This window comes from Desmodus rotundus, chromosome 5 (assembly GCF_022682495.2).
Source record: "Desmodus rotundus isolate HL8 chromosome 5, HLdesRot8A.1, whole genome shotgun sequence".
NCBI classification, from domain to species: Eukaryota; Metazoa; Chordata; class Mammalia; order Chiroptera; family Phyllostomidae; genus Desmodus; species Desmodus rotundus.
Window position 1 is genome coordinate 18029035 of NC_071391.1, and position 12564 is coordinate 18041598.

Here is a 12564-nt window from a genome sequence, read left to right on the forward strand (position 1 = left end):
TAGTGGTAATTTGCTTTCGTTGTCTTCTCCATTGTAGCTCCAGCTCCCGCCTTTCAGGATGAAAACAGGCAGGCTTTTGGGGTGGGGGGATGGGGAGACAACTTCTCCCACACAACCCCTGACTTTCCTTGGCTATTACTAACCCAGGAGTGTGGGGGTTGCTTTGAAACGCAGCTGTTCTGACGCTGCCCTCCAGGTGGCAGCGGTGCCCCACCGCAGAGGCTCCAACCCCTTCGTCCCAGACTGCAAGTGTTAATGCAATTGACCAATCAGTGCTAAGATGATGGGAGGTAATTGGGTAATTGTATTTTACTGATCACAAGAAGAGAGAGGGGAAGGAAAGAGGGGCAGAGGAGGGAAGGGGACTGCAGTCCGAGAGAAGATTTTGGGAGCTAGGACCCTAAGCGTCGGGACGTGGCATTGGCTGAGGGAAAGCTTAGACTCAGAAGCTGCTGCCAGCGCTGGGAGCGCATTATTTATTTGGGAGAAAAGAAGGGAGAGAGGCGCGAGAGGGAGGGAAGAGAGTTCAAGCCGAAGTGGATGGACGGGGACCGGGGTGTCGGCCGCGCTGGCAGCCGAGGGTCGCTGGCACTAAGGTCGGCGCCGAGCAGCTGCGCTCCCGAGAACTGTCTGTTCGCTAAGGACTAGCCGGCGTCCGGAAGGTCTGCGCCAAAAGGAACCAACTTGTGGCTCCCAAATGTACCCGACGCAGCTGGAAATGAGATCAAAGCTGCAGTTTCAGTCGAGGAGGATAAGAAGAGCCAGCGATTAGGGATTTATTTTTCATCCCGTTTCCTGTTTTCTTTCCACATTATTTTTTAATTTGCCTAACACCCCGTTGGTCCCCGCACTTCGCCCTCCTCATTTGAAATAAAAGCCCAGTTTGAAGTTTTTTCGCCGCGGCGCCCCCGGATCTGCTGCCCGCTGATGGAAGAAAAGGGGACCCAAGGGCTGGCAGGGGCCACCGGCGCGGGATCGCGTCACGCGTCTCCCCCGTGATCCTGGGCCTGCTCCGGGAGTTCTGCAACACCTGGAGGAACTGGACCCGGTGCCGGGGTGGGGGCGGGGACAGAGGAAGCGAAAGCCACCCCGGACCTTAAAAAAAAAAAAGAAAGTAGAGGGGGGAGGAATGGGTTTCTTCTTGACAGCTGACGGAGCCTTGAAATTTTTCTCCACTACCTCCGCCCCCGCCCCCACCCCCCGCACTCCATTTAACGTGAGATTATGAAATTGCAGAGGCGGCGGAGGAAAGGAGACAGGATATAACAGGGAGTTTGGAAGGAGAGGGGAAGGTTCCTGGCCGGGTGGCTGAAATCAAAAATCCAATTGCGCACTGGGTTGTGATGAGAAATCTAATCAGATCTTTGGAGAAGGGGCCAGCCAGAAGGGTGACGAGTGGGGGGAGTTGACCCCCAAATTCTTCCAAAGGGGGTGGGGGCTAGGGAGAGAAATTGACGATGTAAAAGGACACTTTTTTTTTTTTTTTTTTGTGGTGGCGGTGGCGGTTGGGTGCCTTGCAAAAATGAAGGATGCGGGACGCAGCTCTCTTTTGGAACAGAACGCAGTGGATTGTGCAAGGGAGCAGGAAGAACGAACCTTTTGCTTGTGAGACCTGGATCTTAACACAAACGTGTATATGTGCACACTGGGAGTATTGAAAAATGAAATAGACCAGTGTCGGGCCCGCGGGAGTTGGTGGGCTCTTGACATAAATAAATAATAATAAAACAGCTGACCCCCCTCTCCCAAAAGGATGATTGGAAATGGAGAACCGAGGAGCCACAAAGAAAAAGTATGTTCATTTTTTTTCTATAAAGGAGAAAGTAAGCCAAGGAGATATTCTTGGAATGAAAAGTTTGGGGCTTTTTTAGGAAAGTAAAGACCCGATATGGTGGTGTTTTCGAGGAAATTAATAATACATCTGCAAAGAAATTTTGGAGAAGAAAAGTTGACCGCGGCAGAATGAGGCATTGATTGGGGGAGAGAAACCAGCAGAGCACAGTTGGATTTGTGCCTGTGTTGACTAAAATTGATGGATAATTGCAGTTGGATTTTTCATCAACCTCCTTTTTTCCTTTTTTTTTTTTTTCTTTTTGGTGTCAAGATCATGCGTTCTCGCTTGTTCTTAACCACCTGGATTTCCATCTGGATGTTGCTGTAATCAGTCTGAAATACAGTGAGTGATCTATATTTTCTTGTCTACTGGTAAAGAGAAAGGTCCATTAATTTAGCATTCCTAGCCCCATTATCCCCTCACCTTCTTGAGTGTGGCTTTTAAAGACATCATTCTAGGGGGCCAGAGAAATAAGAGAGAGGGTGGCCCACGCATTTGCTCTGTCAGCCTCTGCTCAGGATAAGCTGGTTTGCTTTAATGATGCAGGTTGTCTGCATCCTGGGCAAACGCCTTTGCAAAATGTTCATCAGGGAGGGGGGAAAAAATCTCAGGAAAGCCACTGCAGTGTGGGGTGCCTGTGCGTGTGATTGACACTCCGAATACATTTAAGTTGCATGTCAGCCCCAGAGTTGGATGCACAAATGTTTAGCCATTGGAAATCGAAAGGGCCTAATTTAAATTTCATTATCCAACCTGACACTGCAGATCAACGGAATGTATTAACCTAAAAGTATGATAATAAAGCCAGCAGATGAAGGATGGCTTCTGGCTCCTGGTGGACTGAGGGAGGGGGTGTGGGTATAGAGGAGGAAGAGGTAGAGAGAGGTGGCTACACTTTCTCCAGTTCTCTCTTGCATACACATGCTCAAATGTGGTCTCCAGATTATCTAGATTCTCGCCACTGCTAAGAGTGAGAGAAGGAGGACCCACTTCTCTTCAACCCCACCTCCCTCTAAATAACCACTTCTGTGGATAACAGAGAGGCTGCACCTAGGTTGTAGATGGCTTGGGCAGTTGGCTTGGGTTTTGCCAGAAACCTTCCGGGACAGGGCTATTGAGAGAAAGGCAGGAACAGAGTATCCCGTGTGGTAATTTAGGTAGAGGAGATAAAGAAAAGCTCTGTGTGTTGAACACCAGTGCTTCTCATGTGACAGCTTTGTCTTGGGGGAAAGAGACCAATTAAGAAAAATTAGAAGGGGTTGAAAATGCTTACAGAGCTGAGGGCCTAGGGGATCGACCCCTCTTTCCCTCTCCTTCCTGCTGGCAATGTAGAGCTGGGTTCTTTCTTTCTTTCTTTCTTTCTTTCTTTCTTTCTTTCTTTCTTTTTCTTTTCTTTTCTTTTCTTTTCTTTTCTTTTCTTTTCTTTTCTTTTCTTTCCTTTCCTTTCCTTTCCTTTCCTTTCCTTTTCTTTCCTTTTCTTTTCTTTTCTTTCTTCTCTTATTCTCTCTTTCTTTCAACAGAACTCTGTCTCTTCATTTTCTTTATTCCTTTCTGGGGCCTTCCATCAGAATCATAGACTCACATAACTTTCCAGCCAGAAGACTTCTCAGAGATCTCATGCCAATAAAAAAGGAATCCCAGGCCCAGAGGAGCTATAGTTCTTTGGGTAAGGGCCAAATCATGTGAGACAGGTGACTCACACAGGCCTCAGAACGGCAGACTCAAGTCAGTTTGGGATCCAAACTGGATAGCAATTCGGCCGTACCTGGTATGGTTACTTCTGTCTCCACAGGTGCCATTTGCATCCAGAAGAGTCAAGGAAAGTACCTATCCTGAGGGTTTGAAATAAACTGCCATGTTGGACCTCAAGGCTAACCCAACTTCAGCATTCATGTCCCTTTTGAGTTTTTTTTTTTTAATGGCAGAGCTCAGAAAACCCTAGTTTTAATATTATTTTTAAAAAAAGACCCACAACTCTGGCATATCCTGTGGAGATGAAGGCAGCGCTCCCCTGGGCCCCTTCTTGGTGCTGGGCACATTTAATCCAGAGAGTGGTGGTCCCTAGAGAGTCGTTAAAGAATCAGGGAATCAGATTTATAGTAGAGAGGTGATAATAGAAACCAGAAACACCCTGCTAAAAGCATCTGAGGCTGTTCTTCCACTCACATCATCTAGTCTTATGCCTTTCATTACTCCTTAACTAAACTGGCCTACAGCTGAACACTTCTCTAATTTATTTTTCTGGACACACGTTTCCTGTTGGGACATAGATCAAGCGGTACATTTACCAACTCTTGAAAATAATCACGCAGGGTTTTTTACCCCCTCAGGAGATCTCTGTAGGCATCTGCATATCTTATTCTGGCTTGCAGTTTTTTGTTTGTTTGGTTGGTTGGTTGGTAGTTTGTTTTGATCTCAGTGAAGTTACCACTGTGGTCATAGATGGACTCAAGTTAAAACTCCTGCTCAGTAGCAGCTCAGCACAACTGACAAAAAGAGAAAAAATGAAAAAAAATGCACCTTGACATTTTTACTGCATACACCGTTCAGCTCTGGGCTTCGTGGGAAGCCCAGCGTTGCAATCAGCTTGCCTCTGCCAATTGGGAGAGGTGGTTTTTCCTTTCTTTTTCCTTTCTTTATTTGGGCATTAAAATGTCTTTACACCTACTCCGATTAAACCTCAAAGTGCATTCCTCTCCTTCACTGTCACCCTCTCTGTACCTTCCACATTTACATATACATGCAAACTTTTCTGAATGAGAGGAGGGAAGGAGTTGGGGGAGGGGAGGATGAGAAATGGAAGGGATGAATGTCTTTCAAATTCTGGGCTGAAATGTTTCCTCCCACCCACCTCTATTTAAGCATGTTCCTCAAATCTGGAGATGATGGAGCATCCAAGGATATCATCATTTTCATCTGGTGAATCACTCACTTCCCCAGCACTTCATTTTGGGACACATTGCCCAGTTTAGGATTAGCTCCTTTGGTTTGGCAGACGGAGTTGGCTCTGCGTTTTAGGCAACTTATTCATGGACTGCTGAAAGAATGATGGCCACAGGAGACCTGGAAACTTGCCTCATGAGCTTATTTCAAAGGCCAAAGTTGGTGCCCACTGAGCAACATTTGTGAGTCTGTAGCTATGTACTGGGATTCTGGACCACAGGCCCGGAAACAGCTGGGTTTTGCAAGTTTTGAAGTTCCCTTTTAAATATCTTTTCCTCTCATAATTTGACAGCTGTATCCTTTGGGCCACACCTTTAAGTTCTCTGGCCCTCTGTTTTCTCATCTGTGGGATGGGAAAATTAACAACAAATTAGAATTCAGCTAATTTGAATTGTTCGGTGAACTAAATGTAATGTTATGCAAAGCCCCAGGCATAATAGTCCTTCTAAAGAGGGCTGTTTGTTATGGTTGTTCTAGGATTAATTTGGATTAACTTCCCCGTTATGAATACAGGCTGGCCAAACACTTTACCAGTTCTAGTGGCTACAACTGACCTCACAGGAGTTGCCACGTTCTTCTTTTCAGATCTTAGCAGGACGGACTGGCCGCCGCGTATCATTTCAGATCGAAATGCTGCTGCAAGCTTGAAACTGAAAGTCACGATTTCCTCCTTAGAGTATAGAAAAATAAATCTCTTCAAAGATAATATTTAATGAGAAGTAATACTCTTATTGTGTTGCTATTATTTTGGCTTAAGAGTTGCATGTGACAGATCTTACATATTAAATGGATAATTTTAGCTGCCTGTTTATTACATTGTCTGGACCTGGAGTGCACAAAATAAGCACTGACTTCTAGGCAATAATACCATTCAAGTTAGATGGCATGAAATTACTAACATTAAGACTCCAATTGCACAGTTTGGATTCATAGTCTTTCTAGGTATAATGAATCCTGTGTTAAACATCTTCACTCTGTGATACGATAAAGTCCTGATTGTTTTTGGAATCAAGACTTTATATGTAGCTGTAAGTATCATATTGTTTGCATGTACAGATCATCCCACACCAACTCGATGATGGTTTTCTGAGGCAGCTAGTCATGGTCTTTGCCCATAATTTCATTCTCTACAACAGCAGCCCTGTGTTTGGTCCATTTCCTCAATGTACTTCCAGAGACCTGTCCCTACTTTGAGGGCAAAAATGTCCTACTGTTGTAATTATGTTTATTCTTGATGCCAGATCTGTAGGTTATAACTGGATAGTCAGAGTGAGGAGTTGCCTGTTGGATATTTATACTACTTGCTTGAATTTTGGAGAAGTATCCTAAAGTTAACCATCTTCACTGATCTCAAGGAGGCATCATCCATGGAAGAAGTTCTTACTGTATGATAAGTTTTACTTTTTGTGTGTGCTTCCTAAACGTGACTGAGAAATTCAGTAAACTTGGATTCTGGCATCCTGAGTGTGAGTACTCAGCTTTCCACGGGGTCACGTGCATTGCGTGCACCGTTTAACTTCTCTGAGCCTCTAGGCTCAGCTGTCAGGTAGAGGTTATAAGCAGCCACATGGAAGAAATCAGATTGCATATGGTGGGCACGGCAGGCATTCAGTGATATACATTTAAATGGGGCATCTCTGATTTTAGTTTAGGTAATGCACAGTTTGCAAAAAATAAATGTGGTCTTGTTCGAAGGAAGCTATTGATCTAAAATCATGTTGGTATAGAGTAACAAAGGAAAAAATACATAGGTAAGATTAAGGTTGGACTAATGCCAATAGATGCAACCATTTTTGCCATTTTTGGTAAGGCCCTACACTTCCTTCCTAAAACATTTGGAAGTGCCTTATTGAATATTATTCCCTCAGGAAAGATTAAAATAAACTGTGAATTGTGGAAAATATACTCTGTATCCATATAAAGTTTTATTAGATTGTCAAGTACTTTACAAATATAGGCATACAAAACATTAATGATCTGTAAATGGTATCTTGGAAAACTCTCCGAGGGGATCAAGAATCTCTTGCATCCTCCTTCAAAGTGATTTTCCTGGAGAAATGTCAATTCAACCGTTGAATGCTCGCTGGGCAGATCTTGTGGGTAAGACAGTGTGCGTGTAACACTCTCTGAGGGCGAGGGTTGCACTTGTTCTCCGCATGTCCTCAGCCCCTCAGACAGATGCCTGAGAAGTAGTGTGCCGGAGATAAATAGTCCTTGACTGACTAATTGAGCTTACTTTAAGAGGCATTTCCTCCAAAAGACTCAAATGCATGTACATACCTATGCAACTTATAGAAGCTCAATGAGAAATACTAATAAGTGTATTGTATATTGACACTGTGTGTGTGTGTACAAAGATGACATCACACACAGATATTAAGCACCATTGAGTGGTTTCCTTGTGTTGGAGAAGCTGAGGCCTGAAAGTTAGGTGAGGCAGTGGATTTATTTATTTGTTAGTCTGGATATAGTCAGTAATAGACTGGAACAGTTTCTACAAGTCACCTCGCCTCTCTTAGGTTAGTCTTACATTCTTCTCTGTTAAGCAAAAGCTAAGATTTCTTCAAGCACTGGGATTTTAGGATTCTGCATTCACAACTGACTCTCCAGGAATTTAAGATTCCTAGGGAATTAAAAATATAAAATGCTTGATCTCAGGATACTAGTTTTTAAAATGGGGAGGAGAACAGCATAGTTGTGAATGAGAGCAAGGCAGAATTGGTGTTATAGTGGCTGGTATATAGAGTAACAGGTGGAAGAAATCTCTAGAGGGTTCGTAGAGGAAATACGATGAGATTTGCAATAGACAAACACTGGATTTCAACTCTGTTTACCACCTGTTAGCTGGGGGTCTTAAGTGGGCTAACTAACCTTGCTGTGCCTTAGTTTCCTCAACTATAAAACCGGACACTATTTTTCTTGAAGTTTTGGGAGCATTAACATGTCTAAGTGTTGGATGCATGATCAGTACCCAGTTAAAGATAGCTCGCCTTTCATTGAGATCTTCGGTTACTTTCCACAGAAAATGGGAACATTTAACTGAAAGTCTGTGAGTGTTTTATGCTTTATAGTTACTGAGTATGTAAATGAAAATCTTTTGCTGATTCTACTATCAAAGTTGGTAATACTATTTTTGATAATGTTTTCCAATGTCAATCAGATTTATAATGAAGCTTTAAAAAGATGAAAAACTTACATAAGATTCATAAACTTTTATTTCAACGTTGGCATTAACCGACGGCAGCTTTCTGTGCCTATGGAAGCCTTCAACACTTACGGAGGTTACGGGTGTAATTTTGTAACAGCGATAGTAACTACCATTTAGGGAGCGCTTGATATGCACCAGGCTCTATGTTGAAAATACAACATATAGTTTTTCTCTTTAATCCTCACTTAAGGAATTAAAACACAAAGAGGCTAAGTAACTTGTCTAAGATTATGCAGCAATTAAGTGGTGGAACTGGAAGTAGAAACTATATTTCTTTAGACTTTAGAAATGAGATCAAATCAGTAAATTCAAACTTGTTGACTTGGTAACCCACAAACGTGATCGCTCACCATCCTCTAACCTGGTACTCAGTGTGAATATTTTAATTGAGATGAAGAAACCTGCAGTCTCCCGTTCCCCTGGTTCCTGAAATGAACATTGTCACCAGATGCTTAGGTCACATATACCTTGCGTAATTTTGCCAGTCTGCAGGAATATCCAAGTGTGGAACGAACAACTTCTGAGAAAGGTGGGAGATACTGTCCTAACTCAGTCAATGTAACAGACAGAAAGGCTTTGCAAAATTCTGTGAGATCACCTGGAAACTCAGAACTGTGTGAGAAACACGCTTATTGCTATAAGTTGGGAGTTTAGGTCCAATATCCTACAAACCCAGTGAGTTTGATCTCAGTCCCCGTCGAGTTGGATCTCTCTGTAGAGAGATAGCATTGCCGCTGCTGATTGTCTGGAAACTCTTCCACATCCTTGAGGGGCTGCTTGCTCTCACTTTCTGTGTACTCATTTTACTTCATCCTCCCCCTGCTCTCTCCTTGCATGTTGAGGGGCTTCCCCTCTGAGTCTGTTCTAGTCCCAGTCTCAGTGCATCCTTGAGAGATGTCATGGGCTTGTTTTGTGAGATGGCGCTCAAATCCTTGGCCTCAGCCACCTGCGTATGTTGAAGGCTCCTGAGTCTCCATTGTCACCAAGATCCCACTTCCTTACCTGGTCTGTAGGCTTTGCAAACCTGACACAAGTGCAACTGATTATTTCCCCTCCAGGAGGCTATGCAGTTTCATCTTCAATGACATCACCATCTCCTTCATCTCCCTCGCATCCAACCACTCATCAAATCGGTGTGCTATCTTAAGCTCAGCTTTTTTGGTCTCTCAGTCCAGATTCTATCCTCTCAGTCCAGATTCTATTGTTACTAATCTCGATATCTTTTTAACTTTCTTGTCTTTCTGATGACGCCAACTTTTCTTCAGTGTAGTCCGTTTTTCGTTCTTCCCTCAGAAGGCAGATCCTAAGAAATAACACGCAAATCCCCTTCTCTCTATTCTATAATTATATTTATGGAATAAAATCTAGATTCTTCTCTTGATAAGATGGTCTAACCAACCAATTCATATTCTCTCTTGTCTGTTTGCCATTGTGAATGTTTTATTTTTCTGGAGATATTCCAGGATACTTTTCATGCAAAATTTGTGAGAGTTACTCTCTTTGTCTATGACATACTCTGTATACGTCAAAGTTCAGAGCAAATTACCTCTTCTGGGAAAATCTGCCAGGCCCCATTGGTCCACGGAGTCACCCTGTCCTGTGTACACCAACGTTTTATTCATACATGTGTCACAGTTCTTATTATTGCTATATCTACCTACTTGGCAAAAATCTGCTACAGTGCGACTTATTCAAGGATCAGATCCTCAGCTAGTCATCTATATTTAACAAAGCTCACAGGGGTTTTCTGTACATTTGGGTAAAACCAATAAATGAGTAGACTGGTATACATCTTTAGGGTGAAGAGGTCTCTTCAATTCAGTTTATGGGGTAGGCCATTATTTTTTCAATATTTTTACCACTAAGGTCACCTTTCACTATTTTTTTCCTCTAGGGACCCACGTTTCAAAACCATTTTTCCTAATAAATACATTGAAATTTGTTCCTTCATGTTTTGCTAATTGAAGACACATATGTGCCAATCATTACTTTTGAAATGCAGTGGCTGAAGTGATATACATTGAGCCAAAGGAAAAGATGTTTTAATTACCTTACGCAATTGTGTGAGAACATGCGTGATTTCTAGTTGGCCTTTTGAAATATTGATAATAGTTCTGTAAATATATTTTAGTGCTAATTGGATGCTTGAATGTGTAGCTGCTAATGGCTCACTCCGAGTGTTACAGTGCACACTCCCCAGTGACGTTGCTCAAACAGTATTGTTCTCCAAGATGAAGGTGCCCCTAGAAGTCGTGCATTGCACAGCTGGTCAGTTATGTGAAGTGGGTCTTCCTACTCATGAATGACTATCGGAAAAAGACTATGAATTTTCAATTTGAGTGATGCCCAAGTATGGAAACATGCAGTGAGAGAATAAAAATGGCTTCCTCAATAAAAGTGTCTGCATTTAAAAATTTGGTGAGCTGCAGTCACTTTTCAAAATATGTAAACACCTGGCTTTATGAAGCCAGATATATATTTCCAAGAGATGGCCAGGCTTCATGCTTCAGAAGGATGCTTCTTCCTTTCTCTCACAGAAGGCAGCAGAAGACAATGGATTAGATGAAAGAAAGTGCTAAATGCTAAGGTACTATTTAATTATGGTTTAATTTCATTCGTCAGTCTCTGAATGTCAGTGCCTTGACTGTGTTGTATTGGAATACTTGTTTTAGTCTTTTTTAATAAAGTTATTCTTCTACTTTTAGAGGACTTCTTTCCAGTTTAGCAATTACTATGATTAATCTAATAATAGTATTAGTAAAACAGAGAACATTCACACTAATGCTTCACAGTGCTTTTTAAATATAGCTGTCCCTTTGAATCCTCTCAACAATATTTCGGTCTCAGAACATCCAAAGAAGCACTCCCTGATCACTACAGCCCTTGTGACAAAGCCTCGGGAGCTGGGAGGTGTGCAGGGAAGTTTTATTTAGAAGAGCCAGTGCTGAGCGTGGTCTCTGGTTCTTGACGAACTGCGAACTGCTGAGACAATACTGTTTTCTTGGCTGGGGTCCATTTGTTTCATCTCATCGATTTGAACCAAGTCAGTATAAGGGATGTAAGAGAATTTAGCCATTCGATTATGTTTCTTCATTTGTTGCTTTGATAGGTATCTACGGTGGGGGGCTGGCTTTCCTAGATGAAGACAGAGTAAGGTCTTTCTTGCTATGGTGGCTAATGCTGTCCTATAATTGTTAAAATCAATGGTTATTGTAAACGTGGACTTGCCAAGAACCAGTTGATTTGACTGATTTACGGTGCTTGAATAGCCTATTTTCCCTAGAGATGACCTTTCTATTTATAACTTTTGGAGCCTAAGAAACACTGTACTAAAAAATTCATTCTCAGGATAATAGACACGTTTTCTTTGAACCAGTGACTTGATAATTATGTTGGGAAGTTCAGTAACTAAAATATAGGTTTTTTTAAGAAAGATGCGTGACATTTGAAAATGTAAAGATGTGCCTCTCTTAAATGGCTTACAGTTGACTCTGAGTCAGATCTCAGAACATGCTGATTCAACCTTGAAAGACAGAGAGAGAGAGAGAGAGAGAGAGAGAGAGAGAGAGAGAGAGCACGCGAGCGAGCAAGAGGAAGAGAGAGGGCGAGAGAGAGTGCGATGCGCGTGGCTGTTCTAATCTGGGCGAGAAGAATGCTGACAGCTGAGTTGGAGGATCTCTGGTGATCACCTCTGCAGGGCCCAGAGCATGTGTGCGGGTGAATTAATTTAAATGCCTTATAGGGAGTGATCCAGGGGACTCCAATTTCTGCCACCTGAAAAGGCAGAAAGTCAGAAGCCACTGTAAAACGGTTAACATCTACGCAGTGGTATTGAGGATGGCAAGAGTGGAACTATGAAGGCTTTCTCTATATTGTTTGAACGTTGCCATGGCGATAGTTCCCAGAAGAAGTGACATGTTTTTCAATTCCCCAAAGCAGCCAGCAGCCTTTCCCTCTCTTTCTCACTCTCCCTTCGACCCTCCCTAGCTCCCTCAGTCCTTAGTTCTTGTCTCCCCATTCCTTTCCTCTGTCTGTTCCTTCTTTTGTTCTCAATTTCCCAATTTGTACCCCAGTAACAACAAAAATATTCCAGCTCCACTAAATTGTATTCAGGCAGAAAGTGAGTCAGACATATAGCCTTCTATTTGGTTTCGTATTCCCCTGTCTGTTTATGCATTAAAGACCTAATTAGAAGGAAGCCGTGGATGGAAGCAGGGTTGGGGCTTTTCCTTGTTGGTAGGACACAGAACATATCATGATGTTTGGTATTGTGGTGATATGTTAATTGGATCGCTCCAGGCAAGTGTAGAGCAGCAGTCTCTGACAATTAGGAAGAACAATGACTTTACTATGAAGGAGCCCACTCTCTTAACCAGTGGAAGGATTAGCATGCATTGCAAGTCTCTGGAAGGTTCCTGTAGACCCTGAGAGAGAGCTGCAGTTGGAAATGCCTCCTGTCTCTTTAAGGCGGCTGCCTCTCATTTAGCTTATTTTACTACCAAGGAAAGAGAAGTGAGGGGACAGTGAGAGATCTGGTTTGGTGGGTGGTGGGGGACCCTATCACAGACCTGGGCCATAG

General features: G+C 42.8%; 1 protein-coding gene across 3 annotated transcripts in view; it reads left to right on the plus strand.

Annotated features, from left to right (window-relative positions):
- The window catches only part of LRRC4C (leucine rich repeat containing 4C), a 186593-nt gene that overhangs the window by 22451 nt on the left and 151578 nt on the right, over nucleotides 1-12564 (plus strand). For 2 of the 3 annotated variants that reach the window (XM_053925804.2, XM_045194351.3), the window contains exon 1: nucleotides 1482-2176. The exons of the other annotated variant lie outside the window; for it this stretch is intronic. The gene's annotated coding sequence lies outside the window, so the exon portion shown is untranslated. Of the gene's footprint in view, nucleotides 1-1481; nucleotides 2177-12564 lie in introns of those variants that run through there. 3 annotated transcript variants of the gene reach the window in all.